Source organism: Microtus oregoni, unplaced genomic scaffold (genome assembly GCF_018167655.1).
Source record: "Microtus oregoni isolate MIOR12 unplaced genomic scaffold, Mior012 000009F_ref0000495, whole genome shotgun sequence".
NCBI classification, from domain to species: Eukaryota; Metazoa; Chordata; class Mammalia; order Rodentia; family Cricetidae; genus Microtus; species Microtus oregoni.
In genome coordinates, this window is record NW_024543068.1 from 28,929,973 (window position 1) to 28,944,408 (window position 14,436).

Below are 14,436 nucleotides of genomic sequence, written 5' to 3' on the forward strand. Positions count from 1 at the left end.
TTCCCATAGAAGCAAAGGGCAGAAGGCTGACGCACATGTACTCAGTTGTAATTCCAGAAAGTTTAGGTCTGCCATTGCAGATAAATATGGCTGTATAGCCAGAAAGGCTTGACCAACCTTCTAACATTGCCACATGACATGTCATCTAAGGTCACATCAGAAATATTATAGTTAAGTCACACATACCACACACACACACACAGAATTGTGAAAAAATACATGTTTTCACTGTCTGCGTTGGTTTGGCTTTTTTAAAAACATCTTATCTTGGAACAATACAATTTGTATCATTTTTCAAATCAGCTTCTTCAACTTAGTAATATGCATTTAAAGGTTTTATTAATTGAATTTACAATTGAGATCATAATTAATTACATAATACCCCTTCATTTATTAATTTCACTTTTGGTAAACATTGTATTAAAAATTATGAATCTTGTTGTCTTTCTGCCTCAGTTTCTGCTGTTCCCTTAATGTTGGGTTGAGGTCAGTTCTTACTTGCTTCCATCCAATTCCAAGCTTACCTGCGTCTCATCGGATCAATGTTAATGGATCATTTCTAAGAGATCATATAATATACAGAGTTTTATAAGGTATAGTCCACATTTTCTTCCTCTTCAAACTTTGTATGCATTCGTTCATGCTGTGCTTTTTTGCAATCATGAGCATCTGGTTATGATGCTGACTCTGAGCAGTGACATTCTTCATCTTTGTTCCAACTGAGGTATTTCAGGAAATATTTCTAAGATTTTTCTTAGCTCATTATTACTACAGTAAGCTGCCAGTGGTCATTTATCAGATTAAGGATGTGTCCTCCTTTTTGGCTGGGAGGTTTTATCAGATAACATGCCACATTTTTAGCAGCATATTTTTGTTACGAGACTGAGCAATATTTACCATTAGCCTGTTATTGGATATTATAAATGATTTTCCAAGACTAAACTACTATATCATTTTGTAGGCTTGATCTAGACCTCCCAGTATTTTATTTGAGATGTGCTGCCTTTCATCTGTATAAATTTTTCTTATTGCATTAGGATGTAGTATTTACATCAATACTTTATTGTACCAAAATTTGATAAAAAATAGTTTCATTTTTTTAAGTTCACGTGTTTTGTATATAGTTTAAATAACTTATTTCATAACATTTTGATGTTTTTTTCTGTAATGCCATTGATCGTGGTGTTTATAAGTAGATCATTAAATTGTAGTGCGGTTACTGCAGATATTTCTCTCCATTTTAAATGTTATGCCTCTACATAGTCACTCATTACTATTTTATTTCAAAACTTTTATTCCTAGTTTATAAATCCTCTTTTTCAATAAAGTCTTAGGCAGTGATTTGTGTCCAGGAGTGTAAAAGAGAAAGAGCAGAAGAAGGAAAGAAAAAAAGAAGGGATTGAGGAAGGGAAGGACGAAGAAGAAATGGTCTGTACCGTATGCTTTGGGGAAGGGTAATGAGGTCTTGACTTAGGAACTTGTGCTTGCCGGGTGAGTACTATTTATCAATGCACTATATTCAAGGCAACCTGTTTACTCTGATTTTGAGACACTCTATGTAGTAAAAGCAGACCTTAAACCAATAATATTCCTGCCTCAGACCCCGAAGAACCTGGGATTAAAGGTTCCCATAAGCATAGGTTCAGTTTCTATTACTGAAATTTTAATTGTTGTTGAGGAAAATTCTTCCTATATTTAATGCCTTCAAGACATAATGTTATCTATTCTCAAGTGTATGTTTTTATCTTCTCTGTCAAAAATTAAGTGGGTATGTCTTCTAATTTTGTTCACAAGTCATCTATCCTGTTCCACTGGAATACCTATGTGTTTTTGTGGTCTGGCACGAGGCTATATCTCGGTGGCATACTGTGAGTTTGTTTGGTTATTCCTGAAAAAAATAAAAACACAACTAGCATATGATCCAGCTATTTCACTTCTGGGCACATACCCAGAGAAATCCATATTCTACTACAGGTATATTTGTTCCCTCATGTTTATTATTGCTTTATTTTTGTTGCAAATAGGACCAACCTAGTTGTTCATCAAAAGGTAAATACATAATGCATAATGCTACATATATAAAATGGAATATTCGTCAGCTCTAAAGAAAAATAAAGTCACAAAATTTGCTTGTGAATAAATAGATATATAATGTTAAGTAGAGTCAAACTATCATTAAAGAAAAAACACCCACTTATCTCCCACCCCATATGTGGATTCTAGGATTTTCAGGATCATAGTATACCTACTAAGAATAAGGGATATAATTGTTCATAAGGAATAATCCCATGTACTGGGAAATGAAATTTCATGTTTATAGTTCAGTTTCTGAGTCAGGCACTACTACATTGGAACATTTAACTGGCCATCTGTTGTTCCACCATGTCACCAAAAATGGCTTATTGCTGCTGTCCACGTAGAAGAGTTCTATCAGTGGGAGGTGTCAGTGCAATAATCCGATGACTGACAGATGAATATTGGAATAGAGTCCATGGTATTAGATTCACAGACATGCTTCTTCACATCCCCATGCTTACTATGTTCATATCCTCAACAGCCTACTAGCATTTGGGAGATTATTAACTGGGCAACACATTCTTGCCACTGGGTTTCTGGTGTGTGGTCCTTTCTTTCATATTTACTTACAATGATCACTGCAAGCAGCTGTATTATGTAATCTGAAGTATGTGAACTGTAAGATCATCCTCAGATATGAAACATATTGTCCTTTTGATCTGAAGAGGATCTCCAAGTGTGTTGGTTCTGTTCTTTTGGCAAGGAGTACAACAGTAGATTGTCTCTTACTTGTATGTGGTCTATCGTGTTTTACATCACCAGGATTCTAAATTTCATTAATTGGACAGGAATCATCCTTTGTAACATAAGAGAGAACCATTTGGTTTTTCCCTTGCTGCTGTATCAGCATCATTTTTCTCATTAAATTATATTGACAAATTTGATAAAAATCCATGGATTACATATGCATGCACTTTTCTTGAATATATTGTTCCATCAATCCGAATGTGGATCCATATGCCAATACTTCACTCTCCATAGTGTATTATGATATGAATCTTGAGATCAGATAGCATAACTTCTTCAACCTGACTTTTAAAAGCACTCTGATGATGCCAAATGGTTCACATTTCATTCAAGCTTTAGAATCTGCTAGTCAATTTACATAAAAGTATTACTGATATTTTAATCAGAATTTAGTTTGTTTTGTAGTTCACGCTGAGAAAAATTTATTAGCAAAGATGTCAACATGTATACCTATTTTTAGGACTTATCCAATTTCTCCTGGTTTGAAATTAATATTGTATATTTTAGTATTTATTTTTATTTTATTTTTATTTTACTTAGCAGCTCTAACTTCTCACATTTTAATGTTGGTTCTCCTTTTTTTTTTTTTTTTTTGCTTTTCGAGACAGGGTTTCTCTGTAGCTCTGGTGCTTGTCCCGGAACTAGCTCTTGTAGACCAGGCTGGCCTCGAACTCCCAGAGATCCACCTGCCTCTGCCTCCCAAGTGCTGGGATTAAAGGCGTGCGCCACCACTGCTCGGCGGTGGTTCTCCTTCTTACAAAACATATCATATTATAAGTTAATAGTTTAGGAATATTACAAAATAATTTAAAATTTAAAAATCTTATACTCACATGATTCTCTTTCCTGCCTCTCAATCTTCCTTTTAATATTGGCATTCCTTTCTTTCCAAATGTTATAACATATTATTGTAAGTAGGCAATTAATTCCTATGTATTTTTAAAATGAAGATAAATATTTTAATTAGCCACACATATAAACAATATAACCCCATTGATTTCTGGTTTGGAAAGTTTCATATGAGAAACATCCTAATCTTCTAGTTTCACTTATTCAGTAATTAACATATAACTTTTATCCAGGTATTTTTTTAGGGGAGTGGAGTATGTTGGGAATGGTATACTCGTGCCCATGAAGGCAGAAATTCATTGCCATTCATCTATTTTATTTTATTTCCCCTTGTTTATCGACATATGGTCTCCTGAATCTGAAGTCCTACCAACTTAGATCACAAGCCCCTGAGCTTCTCTCGTCTTCTCTTCACCAGTGTTCGGGTAGCATGCTCACACCAACAGGCTTTTTACATGGGTTCTGACAGGTGAAACTCCAGTCTTCATACTTCTCCAGGAAGCACTTTTTTTTAGACTGAGACATACATGTTCCTTTGTCCACCTAGATAATTTTAAGATGTCTTCTTACTGAATGTTTCAATTTAATTGTTATGTTCTTCAATGAAATGTTGTCCTTACTCTTCTTGTAAGACATCTGAGTTTTTAGAACTTATGCATTTACAGGTTTTATTAAAGAATGCAATGATTGCAGAGTGGGGCTAATGATTGCATTTAGTGCTTATTGCACGTTAAATTGACTTGTTCAATTTGTTTTGCATTCTCCCCTGTGTCTATTTTGGATGGCAATCTTGAGTTCACTGGTGTTTTTCCATTTTCATCCATGTGAACTTTGAAGTCAGCAATCTTTTAATTTATGTGTTCTATTTTTAGATTTTTTTCACTTTTCTTCAAATCTGTGAACAACCATGAATTTTTTTAAGTTTTTCTCTTCTAAGACCACCGTATTTCAATTTCTGTTTAACATTGACTATGACTATTGATTTTTCTCGTGGTTATGCTGAAGAATTTTCTGCTACTTCTCATATATAGTTTCTCAAAGGCATCCAAATTCTGGGGACAATATTGCTGGTTATTTGAACTTTTATTTTCCCCTTCTTAAAAATGTCTATCTTCAGAGACCCACATTGGAGCACCGGACAGAAATCTTAAGGTCCAAATCAGGAGCAGAAGGAGAGAGAGCACGAGCAAGGAACTCAGGACCGCGAGGGGTGCACCCACGCACTGAGACAATGGGGATGTCCTATTGGGAACTCACCAAGGCCAGCTGGCCTGGGTCTGAAAAAGCCTGGGATAAAATCGGACTCGCTGAACATAGCGGACAATGAGGACTACTGAGAGCTCAAGAACAATGGCAATGGGTTTTTGATCCTACTGCACTTACTGGCTTTGTGGGAGCCTAGGCAGTTTGGATGTTCACCTTACTAGACCCGGATGGAGGTAGGTGGTCCTTGGACTTCCCACAGGGCAGGGAACCCTGATTGCTCTTTGGGCTGACAAGGGAGGGGGACTTGATTGGGGGAGGGGAGGCAAATGGGAGGCGGTGGCAGGGAAGAGACAGAAATCTTTAATAAATAAATAAATAATAAAATAAATAAATAAAATAAAAAATAAATACATTGTAAAAAAATGTCTATCTTCTTAATCAAGCTCAGAATTGTAGATCATCAGGATTTCTGGAAGGCCTCTTTTTAAACTTTTCTTGTTTATGATTTAAAAGCTCCTCTATCTAAGAAGTGTGTTAGTGCTCTCCAAAGGTCCAACCCCTATAATGCTGTCAGCTGTCACTGGATGCTCTGTAATGGCCCAATCCCTGGAATGTTGTCCCTGGGTGTTGTTCACAGCCCTGTCCCTGCAATGCTGTCACTGGATGCTCTGCAAAGGCTCGACCCCTGCAATGCAGCCCTTGGATGTCCTGTAAAGGTCTGAGCCCTGCAATGCTGCCACTGAATGCTCTGCATAGCCCTGAACACTACAATGATACCACTGGATACCCTGCAAACGCCTGACCCCTGCAATGCCGCCCACTGGATTCTCTGAATGTTCATTGTGTTGAGGATTATAGGAGATGCCTTCTAGCTCTGTTTGAACTCTGGGAATTACTCAGCTCAAATCTCTCAGCCCATTGAGTTCTCCATGAATGAACAATTTCACACTAACCCCCATGCTTGAGGGAGTCCTGTGTACATTCTAGGAGGTCCTCCTTAAGATATCTACTTTCTCATTGGTAATCTGTTCATAATTCATACTGTAGGTACCTTAGCCTTCCCTGGCTAGTCTGTTTCCTCAGTCCAGTGAGGTGAAAGATAGTCACATGATTATTTCCCTTTGCCTTAGATGATTCTTGTGTTATCTATCACAAAATTCCGAAAAAAATAACTCAAAGTATCCACATTTGTTACATTTTTAATATTGAAAAGTTCCATAGTCAGAAACAGAATAATGCATCTATTCATTCTCAACAATATTTTGTTATTTACTGGCTTTGTGACTTTACTTATTTACATTCATTTTTCTTCCATTTCTGGTCATTTCATCATCAGAAGCCCTTAGAAAAATTTTAATTATGTGTGTGCTACCTGTTGTTTCTTCTTGCTTGGTCACAGCACCTTCCTTGATTTCTCTCATCTCAAACTTTAAATCCTGAGTTCACATTTTGCTCTAGGAAGAATCTGTGTTTATTTCTGTTAGGAGTTTAATGTAGTGAGAAATGGGACCAATTGCAGATATGATGCTAAGATACTAGGGTCAGATGCTTTAGTATAATCTCCAGACACTAATAGCAATATTTTCTCAGTCTACCCACAAAGATTCAATTGTGTATTGCAGGGACTTTAATTCCATTTTGGATTCAGGTTATATATCTTTTGCATGTTTATTCTATCTTTTTTAGTGGGTGTACAAATAGATGTGTTTATTTCCCTGTAAACGATAACACATTGAAATGTAGATTTTCATGGAAAACCCAGTAGTTACTTACATAGTTTGTTCTTTGTTAATTTTGAGGAACTTCTTTCTGTCTTTTCTGCTTGGTTTTATGGCAGTGTGTGTGTGTGTGTGTGTGTGTGTGTGTGTGTGTGTTTGTGTCTGTTTATGTGTGTTTTTATGTGTATTTATATATGCTTTTATGTGTGTTTTTGTATAGAATTTCATTCATTTTATCTTCCTCTGCTTTTAGAATATTAACATTTATTTCACTTATTCTTTGAAGAAACACATCTGATATTAAATCTATCATATTTTATCTGTTTCCTTATTTTCTGTAATATTTTTATACCTCAAATTTGCTTTAATGTTTTTCAAATTCCTTAATAGTGTGTCCGTATTAATTGATTTAAGAACTAGTTGTCTTCTTTTAAACAAACCTTTAAAGAATATAATTCACCCTCTTTCATTCCATATCCACTTGCAATATTTAGCAGGTACAGGTTGTTCTTAAATATAGTTTCAAGCCTTCTTGGAAGCGTCTTATTTCTAGGTTCTTGGTAGATAAAGAAGTTGCTAGGGGCAGTCTATGGATAGCACCTTGGGAAGGAAAAGTGTGGAACTTCTCATCCTGCTAAGAATGGAATTCCTTGTGCCTTTCCAAATGTGTATGTTGAAACTCTTACCCCAGTGTGATGGTTTTTAAAGGGGATGTGTTTGGAAGAAGATTGAGTCATGGAGGTAACACCTTCATGAACTAGACTCATTTTCTTTTTTTTTTCTTTTTTTTTTTTTTTTTTTGGTTTTTCGAGACAGGGTTTTTCTGTGGCTTTGGAGCCTGTCCTGGAACTAGCTCTGTAGACCAGGCTGGTCTCGAACTCACAGAGATCCGCCTGCCTCTGCCTCCCGAGTGCTGGGATTAAAGGCGTGCGCCACCATCGCCCGGCTAGACTCATTTTCTTATAAAGCACAAACAAACGAACAAACAAACAAACAACCCAGTGGTGGCATAGTGCTACATACATAGAAATCCCAACACTCAGGAGCCAGGAGCTTGAGGAACAGAAGTTCAGGGTCATCATCCATATGGGAGGTTCAGTTTGGGGTCAGTTTGGGGTCAGTTTGGGGTACACAAGGCCTTGGATCAAAAAAACTAAAATCAGAAAAAATAATCAGGGAAGGAAGGAAGGTGGGAAGGAAGAAGGAAGGAAGGAAGGAAGGAAGGAATTAAGAATGAAAGAAGGAGAAGGTAAGACCCCAGAGAGCAACTATATACCATATGAGTATAGAGAGAAGGCTGCTCTCTGTAAATCAAGAAATAACTAAACACTGAATCTAGCAGATCTTTACCTTCCCAGTCACTAGAATTGTAATAAATGTTACTTAAGCCATTCAGTATACAAAGTTTGTCTGATTGCCTAGACTGATTAAGACATTCAGTTTTAGGGAATGCAGACATGACAGCTGGGTATGGAGTCATCATTCCGGGCATAGATATAGAAGCTTGTTTGGCATGTCAGAAAAAGTAAATTGTCTTGCTGCCAGTGTAGAAATCTTTTATTATCTGTGGATATCCTATATTTCTTCCATTTATTAAAAGTCATAAAAACATATTTGAACTGTGATTGATTTGAAATTTTGTCAGCACTACCTACATCCTAAGTACACCAAAGTAATAAACTGATACATGGGAATATTTTTCCATCATTTAAAATATTTTCATTTTTAAAATTTCTCTCTGGCCTCTTTTCACACGTATCTGCATTTAATGCTATTTACTTTTTATTGTAATCAATTTCTTCTTTTCTGCTTTCTTCAATTTAAAGCTACTTATTTTGCAATCTTTGGGTCAAAGCTTTATCCAAGAAATAGAAACAGTGGATTTGTTTATAATAAGGGATTTGTGTCATATGTATTTGTGGGTTTTGGGCTTAAAGCTTCATGGCCCTATTGTTTCTGTTTTTAGTACAGAAGACATTAGAACAAGCAAAGATGGGGGAAAGATGAGTGAGAAATGCTGATATTAGACATGAATAAACATTTAAAAGCTTACTGGAATTCATGCCATTTCCACTGCTTCCTAATGTTCATTTCCAAGATGACACAGTCTGCTAGTGTGACTAGTAAGAGCTGCAAAGTACCTGGCTCAGAGCACAGAAGTATTGAAAGAGGCTATGTGGCAGGATTTTGGAAGGAACCATGGAAGCCCCTCTTGTTTTCCTAGGTTCAGCTGATTTTAGCTATCCTGCCCTGAATTCTATCAGTGTTCATATAGAATTCCAAAACATAAGGAAACAGAAATCACCTCCTTCCTGTGCACTGAGTTCAGGCATCATCGAAGCTGGGGTAAGACGATCAGTGTTTACGCTACTAAGTAACAGTTAAATAGTATAACCTTCAATTCTCCATGTAGTTCACGGTTTGTTTTCTTTTTCTTATTAATTTTGTATTTTTAAAAGGGTTACTTGAAATATAAGTAGGCAGTTTTGTCTTTGAATGCTTACCAACAGCATTTTACAAATCTTTTCTCTTAGATGCATAATAGGACTTAGTGATATGAACATAATTTGACATCATTTCTTTCAGATTGAGGATATCTAGGTTATATGTACATTGTGTGTATCTGTGTGTGTGTATGTGCATGCATACTCAACTTCAGGTGTCATTCACAAACTTTTCTAACCTTTTCAGATATCTTTAGACAGTTTCTCACTGGGATCTGAGGCTGTTTGACGAGGCTAGAGGCTCAGTTGGCTAGGGAGTCCTAGGAATCGAGCCATTTACCCCTCCCCAACTCTGGGATGTAAAACATGCTTCACCAGACCTAGGTTTTATACATCTGACAAGGACTAAATGCAGATCTTCACGCTTGCAGGGCAAGCATTCTACAAACAAGCTATTCTCCAGTCTCCTAGTGGTAAAATTTTCTTATGGCTCAGATATTCATTGCAGTGTCTGTTAGTCTACCTTATTTTGTCATACCTGTGATCAAACTCAAGGCTTCTGATCTGTTAGACAACTGTTTTTTATTTAAGCAACATTCCCAGTTCTTCTGACTTTTTTTTTAATTTATCGTTTTTCATATCTGATCACATGAAGATATTCACCATATCTAGTCTAACACATTGTCGGAATGAGAACTCCTGATATTATCTGATTACAATGCAGAAGTTGTCTATGGAAATAGATGCTAAGTTTTCTATCATTAAATTAGGATTGTTCTCAATAGAGAAGAATTTTTGCATGAGACCACACTTAGAAGCATTTTTAATGAAAAATATTTTAATATAATATAATTTAATTATTTCCTATACAACAATTCCTCCTAGATTTTTTTCCACCTCTCCATCAACACAAATTCAAGCTTTTTGTCATTCTCTTTCCAAAAAATGAAGACACAAAAACAAATGAAAAAGCCAAGAAACACAAAAATAAAAATTAAAACGAACAAGCAAAAGAACAATAAGACAAAAATTTCCAAAACAAAGAAAATGAATCCAAAAGTCCACAGACATACCATTAAGTTAGTTTTTTGTTAGTCAGCTGCTACTAGCCATGGAGTCTGCCCTGATGTATTATTGATTTCCTAGTGAGACTAAACCAGAGAAAACTGAATTTTCTTTGCCAGTATCAATAGCAAGTATCTTCTTCTTAAGGATGGTCTTTGCAGCTGTTAATATTCCTTCTTTGTTCTATATATTTATATTTGAATTATATGCACAAAACATTTCTTTTCTGGTCCAGTTTGATGTTCCCTATAGTACTTAAATCTTTTTTTTTTTTAATTGAGAAAAGGAAAAAAAAGTTTCCCCCTCCTCCCAGCCTCCCATTTCCCTCCCCCTCCTCCCACCCTTCTCCCCCTCCCCCAACTCCTCTCCCCCTCCCTCTCCAGTCCAAAGAGCAGTCAGGGTTCCCTGCCCTGTGGAAAGTCCAAGGTCCTCCCCACTCCGTCCATGTCTAGGAAGGTGAACATCCAAACTGGCTAGGCTCCCACAAAGCCAGAACATGAAGTAGGATCAAAACCCCGTGCCATTGTCCTTGGCTTCTCATCAGCCCTCATTGTTCGCCATGTTCAGAGAGTCCGGTTTTATCCCATGCTTTTTCAGTCATAGTCCAGCTGGCCTTGGTGAGCTTTCAATAGATCAGCCCCACTGTATCGGTGGGTGCACCCCTCGTGGTCCTAACTTCCTTGCTCATCTTCTCCCTCCTTCCCCTCCTCATTGGGACCTTGGGAGCTCAGTCCAGTGCTCCAGTGTGGGTCTCTGTCTCTATCTCCATCCATCACCAGATGAAGGTTCTATGATGATATGCAAGATATTCATCAGTATTGCTATAGGATAGGGTCGTTTCAGGTTCGCTATCCTCATCTGCCCAAGGAACTAACTGGGGACATCGCCTTGGGCTCCTGGGAGCCACTCTAGGTTCAAGTCTCTTGCCAGCCCTAAGGTGGCTCCCTTAACTAGAATTGTGCTTCCGTGCTCCCCTATTCAGCCTTCCTTTATCCCAATCATCCTGTTTCCCCAAGTTCCCCCCATCCTCCCCTTCTCACTTTTCTCTCCCCATCTCCCCTTACCCCCAACCCACCCCACCCCCAAGATCCCACTTTTCTCCCCGGCAATTTTGTCTACTTCCCATAGGCAAGAGGATAAGTATATGTTTTTCCTTGGGTTCCCCTTCTTATTTAGCTTCTTTAGGTTCACCAATTGTAGACTCCGTGACCCTTATTTATGGCTAGAAACCAATTATGAGTGAATACATCCCATGTTCATCTTTTTGGGTCTGGGTTACCTCACTCAGGATAGTGTTTTCTATTTCCATCCATTTGCATGCAAAATTCGAGAAGTCATTGTTTTTTACCGCTGAGTAGTACTCTACTGTGTATATATTCCACACTATCTTCATCCATTCTTCCATTGAAGGACATCTAGGTTGTTTCCAGGATCTGGCTATTACAAATAATACTGCTATGAACATAGTTGAACACATGCTTTTGTCATATGATTGAGCAACTCTTGGGTATATTCCCAAGAGTGGTATGGCTGGTTCCATGGGTAGGTTGATCCCGAATTTCCTGAGAAACCAAAACACTGATTTCCAAAGTGGTTGCACAAGAAGGCATTCCCACCAGCAATGGATGAGGGTACCCCTTCCTCCACAGCCTCTCCATCAAAGGCTATCATTGGTGTTGTTGATTTTAGTCATTCTGACAGGTGTAAGATGATATCTCAAAGTTGTTTTGATTTGCATTTCCCTGATTGCTAAGGAGGTTGAGCATGACCTTATGTGTCTTTTAGCCATTTGAACTTCTTCTGTTTAGAATTCTCTGTTGAGTTCAGTGCCCCATTTTTTAATTGGGTTAATTAGCATTTTAAAGTCTCGTTTCTTGAGTTCTCTATATATTTTGGAGATCAGACCTTTGTCTGTCTTGATAGGGACCTTCTTTAAGTTAAGGAAATTTTCTTCAATGATTTTGTTAAAGGTATTTTCTGTGCCTTGACCAGGGTTTGTTCTCCTTCCTCTAGCTCCATTATTTGTAACTTTTATCTTTTCATAGTGTTTTAGATTTTCTGAATGTTTTTACGCCTGTATTTTTAGATTTAATGTTTTCTTCGATTGAAGAATTCTACTATTTATCTTAAGTGGTTTAGATTCTCTCTTTCATGACTTATCTGTTGGTGATGTTTACCTCTGATGTTTTGTTTGACATTCTAAATTTTTCATCTCCAGTTTTATTTCAACTTGAGTTTTCTTTACTGATTCCCTCTCTATTTTTGTGTCTGAAAATATTTTCATCATTTCATCCAGGTGTTTGTATGTTCAAGCTCTTTTTCTAATCCATTTATTCACATTTTCTTTAAGGTCCTTGAACATACTTATGATTGCTGTTTTGAAGTCCTTGTATCAAATTACATTTTTAGAGGCTATTGCAATAGTATTACTGAATGTGGGAGTGTTTGTAGTGTCTTGGCTGTTCATGATTGTGTTTTGTGCTGGGATCTAGGCATCTGGAGTTATGATATTTAAGGTGTTTTTAGTGAATATATCTGGTCTTATCTGGTTGTATAGATATTCTGTTCTTCCATAACGCTTACCCACCTTGGATCCTAGACAGGTGTGATAGCTATGGGGTCTCTGGTAGAGCATGCACCTTCAGGTCTGCAGGTGATACTAAGGAATAGAGTTGAGCTGGAGGGAAAGTAAAAACCTGGGGGAAACATGTCCTCTTCCCCTGCTATGAGTTGGAGTCCTTAGGGAGTGGAGTAGGAGAGGTTCCTGCAGGCATGCTGCTATTGGATTAAGAATAATTCTCTATAGGCTAGATTGGAGACTAGAAAGGTTGGTGAAAACCACCAACCTTTGTCCAAGCCCTCTATCGCCACTGGGGTGATCCTGGTCCAAAGTGTTTTTGGAGATCAGCAGATGACTCAAAGGAATGGAGATGGGCTGGAACAAAAGGTGGAGAGGTGGGTGAAAAAGAGCTAGTGGAATCCTGGGTCCTCACTAAGAGGCAGGGGATTGAGTTAGGATAGGAGGAGGTATTGCTGGAGAGACGGAATGAAAGTGGTGTTATTCTGAAGATAATACTTTCAGAAGCAGTGACTCTTCAGGGCTTAGTAAAGGCACACAGAACAAAACTTTCAAATTTGCATCTAAAATAATTTCCTGTAGTTTGGCTTAATGTTAAAACTTATTCTTAATTTTAGACAGTCATCTATCTAAATCTCACTAAAATAAATATAAATTTATTTCTGCCTATATTGTGGAGCTAGTCAAGGTCATTATTTTTTGTAGAGAGTTCACAGCACAGGTGAGAAGTTGCTTCATCATCCTAGATTTCTACAACTCTAAGTTGAATGTATTATTCTACTTTATGTCCCATGAGGATTTGGGCAAAATAAACACTTCTTCGAAAAGTCACTAAATATTCATGGAAACTTCTTGGAATCCTCTTCCTTTCGTAGCTAAGGACCTTAGGTTTTTTACTTTCTTATCTAAATTAAAAACCATCAATTGAGTCTTTGATTTTAAAAAGAAGATATGTATCTTCTTGATCCACTAAATTGATGCAAATCCACTTAGCAAGATTTTTCTCGTTCATTTTAGTTCTTACTGCTTCCAAAGATGTCCTGGTATTCAAAATATTCAGTGACTCCCAGGACTGGCTAGGCAACAAAGACTGTGCTACTGTTATAGAAAATTTCTTCACACCTAATCAAAATTACAGTTTATAATGGCGTCAATAAAATATTAATCATTTTAGTAAACTTTCTAAGATAAACCAGACGTATTCGGCTGAGGTTTGGTTTTCAAATTGTCAGTCATCAAATTAGAACTGATCAAATAAAATGATAAATGAATAAATAATAAATCAAGAAGAAATTTTAAGATTAAACTTTTTTCGACCTAATTCCTGGGTCCTGGTATAAAGCAATCTAAAATAAACTGGAGACACAGAGTTTACAAAAATGGAACAAACATTGATTATTCAAAAGCAAGGATCTGGTCACTACAGACAAGTAAGTTTGTTCAGGGGGAAACAACTGTGGGTACATTTAAACAGAGGAGTTTTATTTTGTGCTATTTTATTTAGCTCAATAGTGGTAAGACCAGAAAAAAATTATTTTTAATGCCATAAGAACATAAGCACATTTTTCCCAGCCTAAAATGTTTGTACTAGCAAGTTATTTTTTTTAAATTATCAAACAAGTTTTTATGTGAGCATACCATATACACTTTCATTTAGAGTTTACTACTTTAAATTTTATCTTTAACTTATGTTTTGACATAAACCATTTTCAGATATTCAATGTGAAATGTTTATCATATGTAGACACACAGG